Raw genomic sequence first — 8,413 nt, forward strand, 5'->3', positions numbered from 1 at the left:
TGGTCCAGATGAAAATATCTCTGCAAATACTGGATAGACTGCCATAAAACTTGCACCTCCAGCAGTTCCAAATGTTCACTTATCCTGTGAAATATCTCAACATCTACAAGACAGACTGACATTCATTGTTCCCAGATAATGCCTAAGTTAACATTTAGCTCAAAGTAAAGCCTTTGAGAGCTGGTAGCATAGCTGTAGACTCTTGTTTTAAGGGGTTTTTTTTGGCAGAGGCATTTAAAATAATGGACAGATGACAGGAAACAAGGAGAAAAAGAAACAACGGTCCCCTATCCAGACCTGAATCAGGGCTGCCTGAGTTCATACGCCTCCATATTTTCACACTGACCTTTCGCAACCATGTGGGTAGTTTTGGTTTTTATTTGCTCAGGTTTGGAGGTTTCTGCCTCTGAAATTCCTGGTCTCCACCTCTGTACAACGGATGTGAATGGAATTTCATGTGTGATGTTTAATGCAGTAAAAAAAACCCAAAAAACTAGTGCTCAATAAGTCGATTAATTGATAAACTGACAGAAAATTAAACAGTTTCTACCAAAAAAAAGTCTCCATGAAAACTGTTGTCATGTGAGATGAGATGTTGTTGTTGAATCTAAAAGTTTTTAATACTGTGAGCACCACTAACCAGATTTCATTTCATTCCTGTAATTTGCCTCAACTAACCCTTTAATGATATCTCTGTTGATGTGTACCATTTATCTGCTAAGATGTTGCAACTTCATGCTCAGTCTCACACTTTCTAAAGATGGATATATGCTCAGTCAGAAAAAAATATTTTTTGTTTTCATCTGTATATGTGGATATTATCTGGTCATTATAGTGCGAGGGGAACAACAAAGCAGTAGCAGTCATTGGTACAATTAACAGGTCGGTCACATCTCGTTGCAGGTGGAGTGCTAAGTCGCCTTGGAGATGGATTATCAAATGAGTTCAGTTACGTGATAACAGGTGGTCATATGAGTCTCTCTTCAAGGACACGGCCATGTCATAACAACAAAACCATTTCCATGACAACGGAGCCACTTTATCTGCTGATATAGCCATGAGATTAGGCTAAAAGCTTCGGAAGAATAAGTCACAGAAAATAAAAACTGGTTCTTACAGGCTGCAGACGGGCGTCTGCATCTCATTTCTTATGGAGCACATATGAGCTTTTTGATTGATGCATAGGATTTTAAATGCTGGGACATCAGCCTGTGTTGAAATAATAGTAACAATAGAGGTCATTTTCTACTTTATATATTTATGTCTTTGTGTGTGGATTCACAGAGAGATCATAGTAACACCAGTGTAACACCAGTGACACCGTCGTTCCTCCCTCAGAGTGTCTGGTGTCTGGTGGCTGAGGTATCACCTTTACGAGAGCAGTGGGTTCAAAGGGAGAACTGGTGGGAAAGGCTGCGGGAAAAGAGATGAGGAGCAGCAGAAGGCCTGGCGTGTTGACAGTGTTCAAGTCATCTCTTCATTCCATCATTTGACCCTGATGTGCTCAGGAGGAATTCAATGTCTGAAAAAGAAGTGGGATTAGAAACACCGACTAAAGCAGGTGGCTGGATTGTAAAAAGAGACGATCACAGCCCGTAGCCTGTTGGCTCAGCGCTTCAACCCTCTGATAACATTTTCTACACAGCTGCACCATCTGGGCTTTGATATAATAAACGCGACTTTTTTTTTTTTTTTTTCCTCATTACAGTTTGTTAACAGTGCTGCCACAAATGTCCCAGAAATATGAACAAATAATCCTCAACTCAAAGTTTCACGCTGCCGAGACAAAATGAACACATTTCGTGATTTTTTTAGTGTTTCGTGTACTGAAATGTAATCAATAGATTGTTTTTCAGCACTTTCTACCAATACTTGTGGGAAATATACTTTGTTAAAAGTTATATTTATTGATTTATTTGACCGTGCATATTCACTTACATTAAATGAGGCAGAATTAGCCAGAGGGTTATTCTTCATCGTTCATTTCTGGACAGATGTTACATGTCGAAGTGTCCTTGAGGAAGATGTTGAATCCGACATGCTCCCCATGGTTAGAGCAGTGGTGGTGCACAACACATAGTGGCTCGGCTATTGTGTGTGTGTGTGTGTGTGTGTATGAACGAGTGGATGAGTGTGCTAAGCCTACTGCAGGGTACAATTTAAAGTGGTACAATTTAATTTAATTTAATAACTATTGAAACTAAATACAAGCATGTAGAGCAACTAAAAAAAAATAAGAGATTAAAGCTGCAATAATCAATAATATTTTTTATGTAAATAAAGTGAAACACGAAAGGGGTCATTTGTAGTGGTGAACGCGCAGAGAATTATTACCCGGCTCAGAGCTTCAGCTCATTATTTTGTTTTACAACCCTCAATTTTTTGGTTCAATCTCACTGATCTCATCAACCTGTTTCTCACCGCAGCACACAGCGAAAAAACCAACACACACACACACACACACACACACACACAAACTACATTTACATCCACCCTCTCCAAAACTAAAATGAGAAGAGAATGACTCCTGTTTAAAGGGGCGATAAGTAATTTAGGACTTTGTCAGGAACCACTGAAGCTTAGAAGCAGGTGAGATCAAATGGTAAACCAGAAGTTTAAGTATCATTATGACAGAAAAAGTAAAGAGGTCATTTGTTCAGTAAAGTATATACCGCTGTGTGATATGTTTTTTTTTGCCTTTGATGTAAAATCTATGCAAAAGGTTTCAGTATGAGCCAGAAAGAGTTTTGAGAAAAATAAATCACAGTTCAAGTTATTGCTGAAATGATTAATCAGTCAGACTTGAGGAAATAAACTGACATGTTTTCCCTTCCAAAAGCAAATTAGCAAACTGTTTTACTGCAGCATTTTTGTTGAAAGCCACATTGCTCTCTCAAAGAACATCTTTATTTCTCTCTTACAAAACAATTTGCTGCAGGCCGAATGACAGACAACATCATTTTCTAATAGAAATGCATTTAAAATCTTAATAACGGTTGAAAGGAAAATGATGAATTCACATTTTCTTCCTTTGTGTGTCATGAAAATGGAGATTAATGCAGGATTTGTGGTCCCAGTGACATTCCCAATCCAAACAAATAAATTAGAAGATCGTTTGTCTTTTTAGGTGAAGCTGCAGAGTGATAAATGGTCTGAATTAGACCAGACACGGCATCTGCCTGCTGCAAACTTGAGTTTTAGTCATACAGACATTTTTCTGAGTCAAAGCTGCCCGGGAGGTCAGACTTCAGTAGACAGAGGCAGAAATCAATTACCTGTGAGGGCAGAAGTTCACTTATAGACGCTAAAATGAGAAGTTAAAGTTGAAAAAAGTTGTCAGAATATGAAAAAAAGCGCCTCTCTTTTTCACTAGGATTCAGTCTAACTTCTCTTAAGGTGCACCAACAAATATTAAATCAAAAGCTTAATGTTTGTGATTACCTATTACTGCAAACAAATGACAACTCACCTTTTCCGTACTCTACATCCAGACACCTCAGATCCTCCGGTCAGCTACTTCTCTCTGTTCCCGGTCTCCAGCTTTTTCCATCGCTGCTCCCAGACTGTGGAACAGTTCGCCCCTCAGCGTCAGATCTTCCCCATCTATCACCACTTTTAAATCCCAAAAATAAAAGAGCCACATTTATAGAACCTATTTTTTTATGTAGCATATTAAAATTGTTAATTTTGTCTTTTACAATTTACTTATATTTGTTTTAATTCTTCAACTGCATTTTTACATTTTTCTGTAAAGCACTCTGGTCAACTCCTGTTGTTTTTTAATGTGCTCTATAAATAAATTTGACTTGTCTTTGCAGCACAATTTGTTAAACCCACACAGGTGTTTTTAGATAATTACACCTCTGCATGATGTGAAAGTTGGGTGAAGCTATGCTGGGAGTTACATGAGGTCATCTACAGTATGTTCATGTACCAGTAAGAATGATAAAAAGGTGTAATTTCTCCAAACCTATCAGGTGTTACAAAACTAACAGGACAGTGAAGAAAATGTCAAACAAACACTGCTGGTACGTGCCCACACGATCCTGAGAGGAGATGTAATTAGTCAAATAAGTGAAAACACCTGCATGAGGTTGTAAAGTAAAAAAAAAAAGTATCAGTAGGAAACAAAGTCATCATTTGCTCTCTTCTGTGTATTGAATGTATTCAGGTTTACATCCCACAGTTCAGCTGTGCTCAGACGGATATTAGCACTGCATGAAAAAACACAATCCCCTTGTTCATTTTAAAAGAGCCTCAACATAGAGGGCTCTGGCCAAAAAAAACAACACAAGATCATCCGGCAAAGAACCGCATTGGCTGATCAAATACTGTACTTGTGGGCAGAGTAATGTGAATGTGTTTAACCTTTAAAGATGGAGGATAAAATAATTGCTGCTAGGATTGTTTTCTAGAGTTTGTGTCCTTTAAGCCTTCAAACTCATGGATACACAACTCAAACAAGCCTCCCTTGATTATATGACATCATCTCACTGATACTTGAAGTAACTCACCTGCACCAATGCAGCTCCTTACTTTTTTATTCAGTGCAGTTTTTGTCTGAATGCTGAGTTACTCTAAACTTTCCTGCCACAATATATTGTTGGACTCACACTCTCTCTCCACTGGGATACTTTCCAACTATGACTGTGGTTGTATTCTTGCTGAAACGTGTATGTGATGTGCGTCAGGTGTAGGTGTTTGTATGTAAATAGATGTGTGTGGACATGGAGGCTTCTGGCTCCTGCAGGTGATTGACTCTTCCTTTGAGATTATAGCTAGATATGAAGCCAAGATGGGGTTACCGCTGTGCAGGAACAACTAATCCCCTTCCTCTCCCAAACGTCCACGTTTGTATCCTCGCTTTGATGTAGCTTAACCTTTGCCATACTGATGGGTCTGTTCTCCTCTGCTGGAGTTAATAGGGGTGAGCTGCCTGTTTTTTTTTAACCTTTTTTTTTCTCTCCTGTTTATGTTAATCAGGGAGGTAAGGTATTACAATTTGGTTTCATTGGTTTCATTGGTTTTGCTGGGTTATATTTGCTTGGTTTTTTTCCAGGCGTCACATATACGTATCTAAAATGTAAATAAATCCAACCGTCCTTTCATTCAGCAATCTTTTTCTGTGGCTGTTAGGGACTTAGGGAAGATGAGGCTTTCTCATGTTGTGTCTTGGCCAGTCGTAGATGGAGAAAAACAGCATGGCTGCAGTGGTCCACATGACATAAATGTCGTCATTTTTTCCATTACCATGCAGCCTAAAATTTATGACCAGGCGGACTGTGTGCACAAACTGAACACATGAATGCAGACACATCAGTTTCTGACTACAAGAAAGTATTATTTAAGAATGACAGAAGGAAAGAAATGAGTAAAAATGACAGAGGACAGAATTTAAAAAAAAGGATGAAAACATGAAAGGAATAGAGAAAATGAACATAAAATGTAGGACAGAAGCAAAGAAAATGAAATAATATTGGCTCCATATAATGGGCTTATTTAATATTTATTGTACAATCAAGTAAATACATTAACACAACACATGTAGTATAAAAGTACAGTACTCTCCACCTCTCCTCTCTGTTAGACAGCTTACCAACAGAAATAAAAATACTTTAAATATGACTGAATCACTTACTCATTCCCAGACAGGAAGCTGAGGAAAATGCCCTGTCATGCCTTCTTGAACCACTTCACACGTGCATTTTAAGAATAAGGAATCACTCAGCAGCCACATCCAGGACGTTTAGTGTTCACTGGAGCACGAAGAAGCAAAGGGTGACATAAATCATCTGCACCAAGTGTTCAAAATAAAATCACTGCTTCAACTTGTTAGTACTTATATAAATCAATGAACCCAGAGCCAGAGTGAAGGGTGTGTGTGGGTAAAGTTTACTTTATTTTCTGTTTTGTATAATTATTGATAAAAAAAAGGTTTTTGAGGTGTGACGAAAAACTATTTTTCAAAGCCGTTTATATTTGGACAGTAAAGTGTTTGTCAGACAAGTGCAGGATCTACGAGATGAAAGAACCGTCTTCATCCATTTTGCATGCCTTAATCAATATTTATTTGAATCGCAAAAAGGAATAAGTGGCAATTCTGTGCTTGATAACTGAGTCTGAGGAGTTTCTGTGAAGAAAAGCGTAAAAAAAAATCCCTAAAATATCTCAATTTGAGTGTGAAAATTGAAAGGAGGCAACAAAGCGTTTGACAAGGTGTGTGACCATGGTCACGATTCGTCATTTCACAAAATACAAATCTATTGAATGAGTCACCAGACGTGTATCTCTAAAAGTTGAAGCACAGCTTTTACTGTGCATCTCAATGTTTCAACACTGAACTTCAAAAAGGACGGACGAGTTACTTCAGGTAAAACCTGTCACATTTTTAAAAAACCGGGATGGTACTGAAGTATCTCCATTCATGTTTCATCTAAATTTAAAGTCTTTCACAGTCCTCTAACAGACACATACTTTATCACACTGACAGGACAATTTAGTGGGAAAAAAAGGTAATCAGAGAAAGTGCTAAATGGACTCTGAATGGCTCAGAGGAGATGAACTGACTCCAAACAGGAGACAGAGGTTGATTTTGCAGCCCTCCCACACATACCCTCCTGACCAAATATTCACCAAGCATGTAGGCAAACCATCTATCTGCATTCCTGCAATCCTCTGGGGTCTGCAGAAATAAGAGTTTCATGGAGATCACATGAGGACTGTGAAAGAAGACTTATTGAAAGCAAGAAAAAAAAAAATCACACTCAAGTCATACAACTAACCCTCAAATGGGTTTATTTTGAAAGACACACCAGCTATAAATAAATACATTCATCCCAATGCTCAAAACACTCTGCATGCAACTGTGAATTACTGTTTTTAAAAAAGGAAAAATTGTTATGTTTTTTAGCAGTGGGCTCAACTTGAAGATGACAGCTAGGCTGGAGGATATTCAGGGTAAAAAGTAAAGCTCTACACAAAATAGCTTTTCAGCCTCTTTTACATGTCATTCAGCAGTTTAACTCTCAGCTGTCTGAAAACAAGAGCGCCGCGCCCGAAGGCATTGTGTCAGTTTAAACGAGCCATGGGAACACCAGCTAGAAATAATTCCTCAACAATAGAATTAAGCTGTCAGACTGTCGAACGCTGACGGCATAAAGTGCAATGTTTTGTGACAGCCCAGTACTTATATTTCGCTTTAACGCTGGTGTTTTATAGTTGTGTTTTCTCCCTTATTTAGTTTCCTGAAAAGTCGTTTTTGTTAGTGTTTTCTTAATGATATTTGACTTAACTTGAAGTTGCTGTGTGTCAGCTACTTTTCCTCCTAAAGTGAAAACAGAAAAACTGTCCCGCGTGCACATTCTTCGCCTGTACTTTTAAATCCAGCTGTCTCCCCGTGACAGTAGTGTTAAGTGTACTCTTGTCTCACCTCACTGACATTTTTATTACCTTTTGTTCGACAAAATTAACTTCTGGTAAATGCCTTGTGTGCGTTTTCCTCATTTGCTGTGACCACAACATGGTCAGGATGTGTTTATGTATCATGGCTCATCAGCTTCTTCTGTTTTATGCTCGTATGCGTAATTATTGTGTCTGGATTTGGCAGATCAACGGTTCTTAACAACCGGTCCATGCACTGACAACGCATCAGTTCAGCAGCCTTTATCCCATCATGTCTGCCGTGCATTAAAGTTGAGTATCCCCTCCGTCTATCAGACTCTGAAGCAGGTTTTGTCTCCTAAACACCATAATAACAACAACATTTCGGAGCAGAATGGATGTAAGAAACACCCTCCCATAGCGATTTTTCTGCAGTGACAAATTAGTCATTTTTCTCAGTTAGCGGTGAGTTTTTTCCTCTTTGTAATATTTGATATTAGAGTTGCCTGATAAAGTCTTTCTTTCTCTATCTGTCCCTCCTGAAGCTGTCAGAACCATCGACAGCTTCATTTTTTACTGATGTACCACCTTCAAAACACTGATCTGACCATGAAATAAGCAAACTTTTGCACTTTAGTTAAATGCTTTAGTTAAATGCCCTCCTCACAACCTGTCACCTTCAACCCTCACTCCAATCTGACTCAATCTCATGTTCCAAATATATAAGCGGCTTTGTTGTGCTTCCATCATGGAGGAAGGGGGCAGTCAGCCTGGGGGGACATATTCAGTGGGAGCCAGTTCATGACCTCTGACCTTATAGTGTACAAGAACAATACGATAAACCATTCCCACTTTAAATATATACAGCAGAAAAAAGAACATAAATCATTTCCATAATGACATACTGTCTATTTATATCTTAAACTGAAGTCATTGAAGTCCATTAGTTTAGTCGGTGCATGATGCTGAAAAGATATCAAAAAAATTAACATGCAACAGTATGAATGACCTGCAACTCCAAAACCCAATCAAT

At 38.5% G+C, this 8,413-nt stretch overlaps 1 long non-coding RNA gene across 1 annotated transcript; it reads right to left on the reverse strand.

The window, feature by feature from the left end:
- Positions 1–1,270: 1,270 nt before the first annotated feature.
- Positions 1,271–4,004, reverse strand: LOC122971498. The gene is made up of 3 exons (XR_006399487.1): positions 3,838–4,004; positions 3,470–3,612; positions 1,271–1,522 (listed from the first exon to the last, which is right to left on the reverse strand). It is a non-coding gene; the product is annotated as an uncharacterized LOC122971498 (long non-coding RNA).
- Between the last annotated feature and the right edge of the window lie 4,409 nt (positions 4,005–8,413).

The sequence above is a fragment of the Thunnus albacares genome, chromosome 2 (genome assembly GCF_914725855.1).
Source record: "Thunnus albacares chromosome 2, fThuAlb1.1, whole genome shotgun sequence".
Taxonomy (NCBI): Eukaryota; Metazoa; Chordata; class Actinopteri; order Scombriformes; family Scombridae; genus Thunnus; species Thunnus albacares.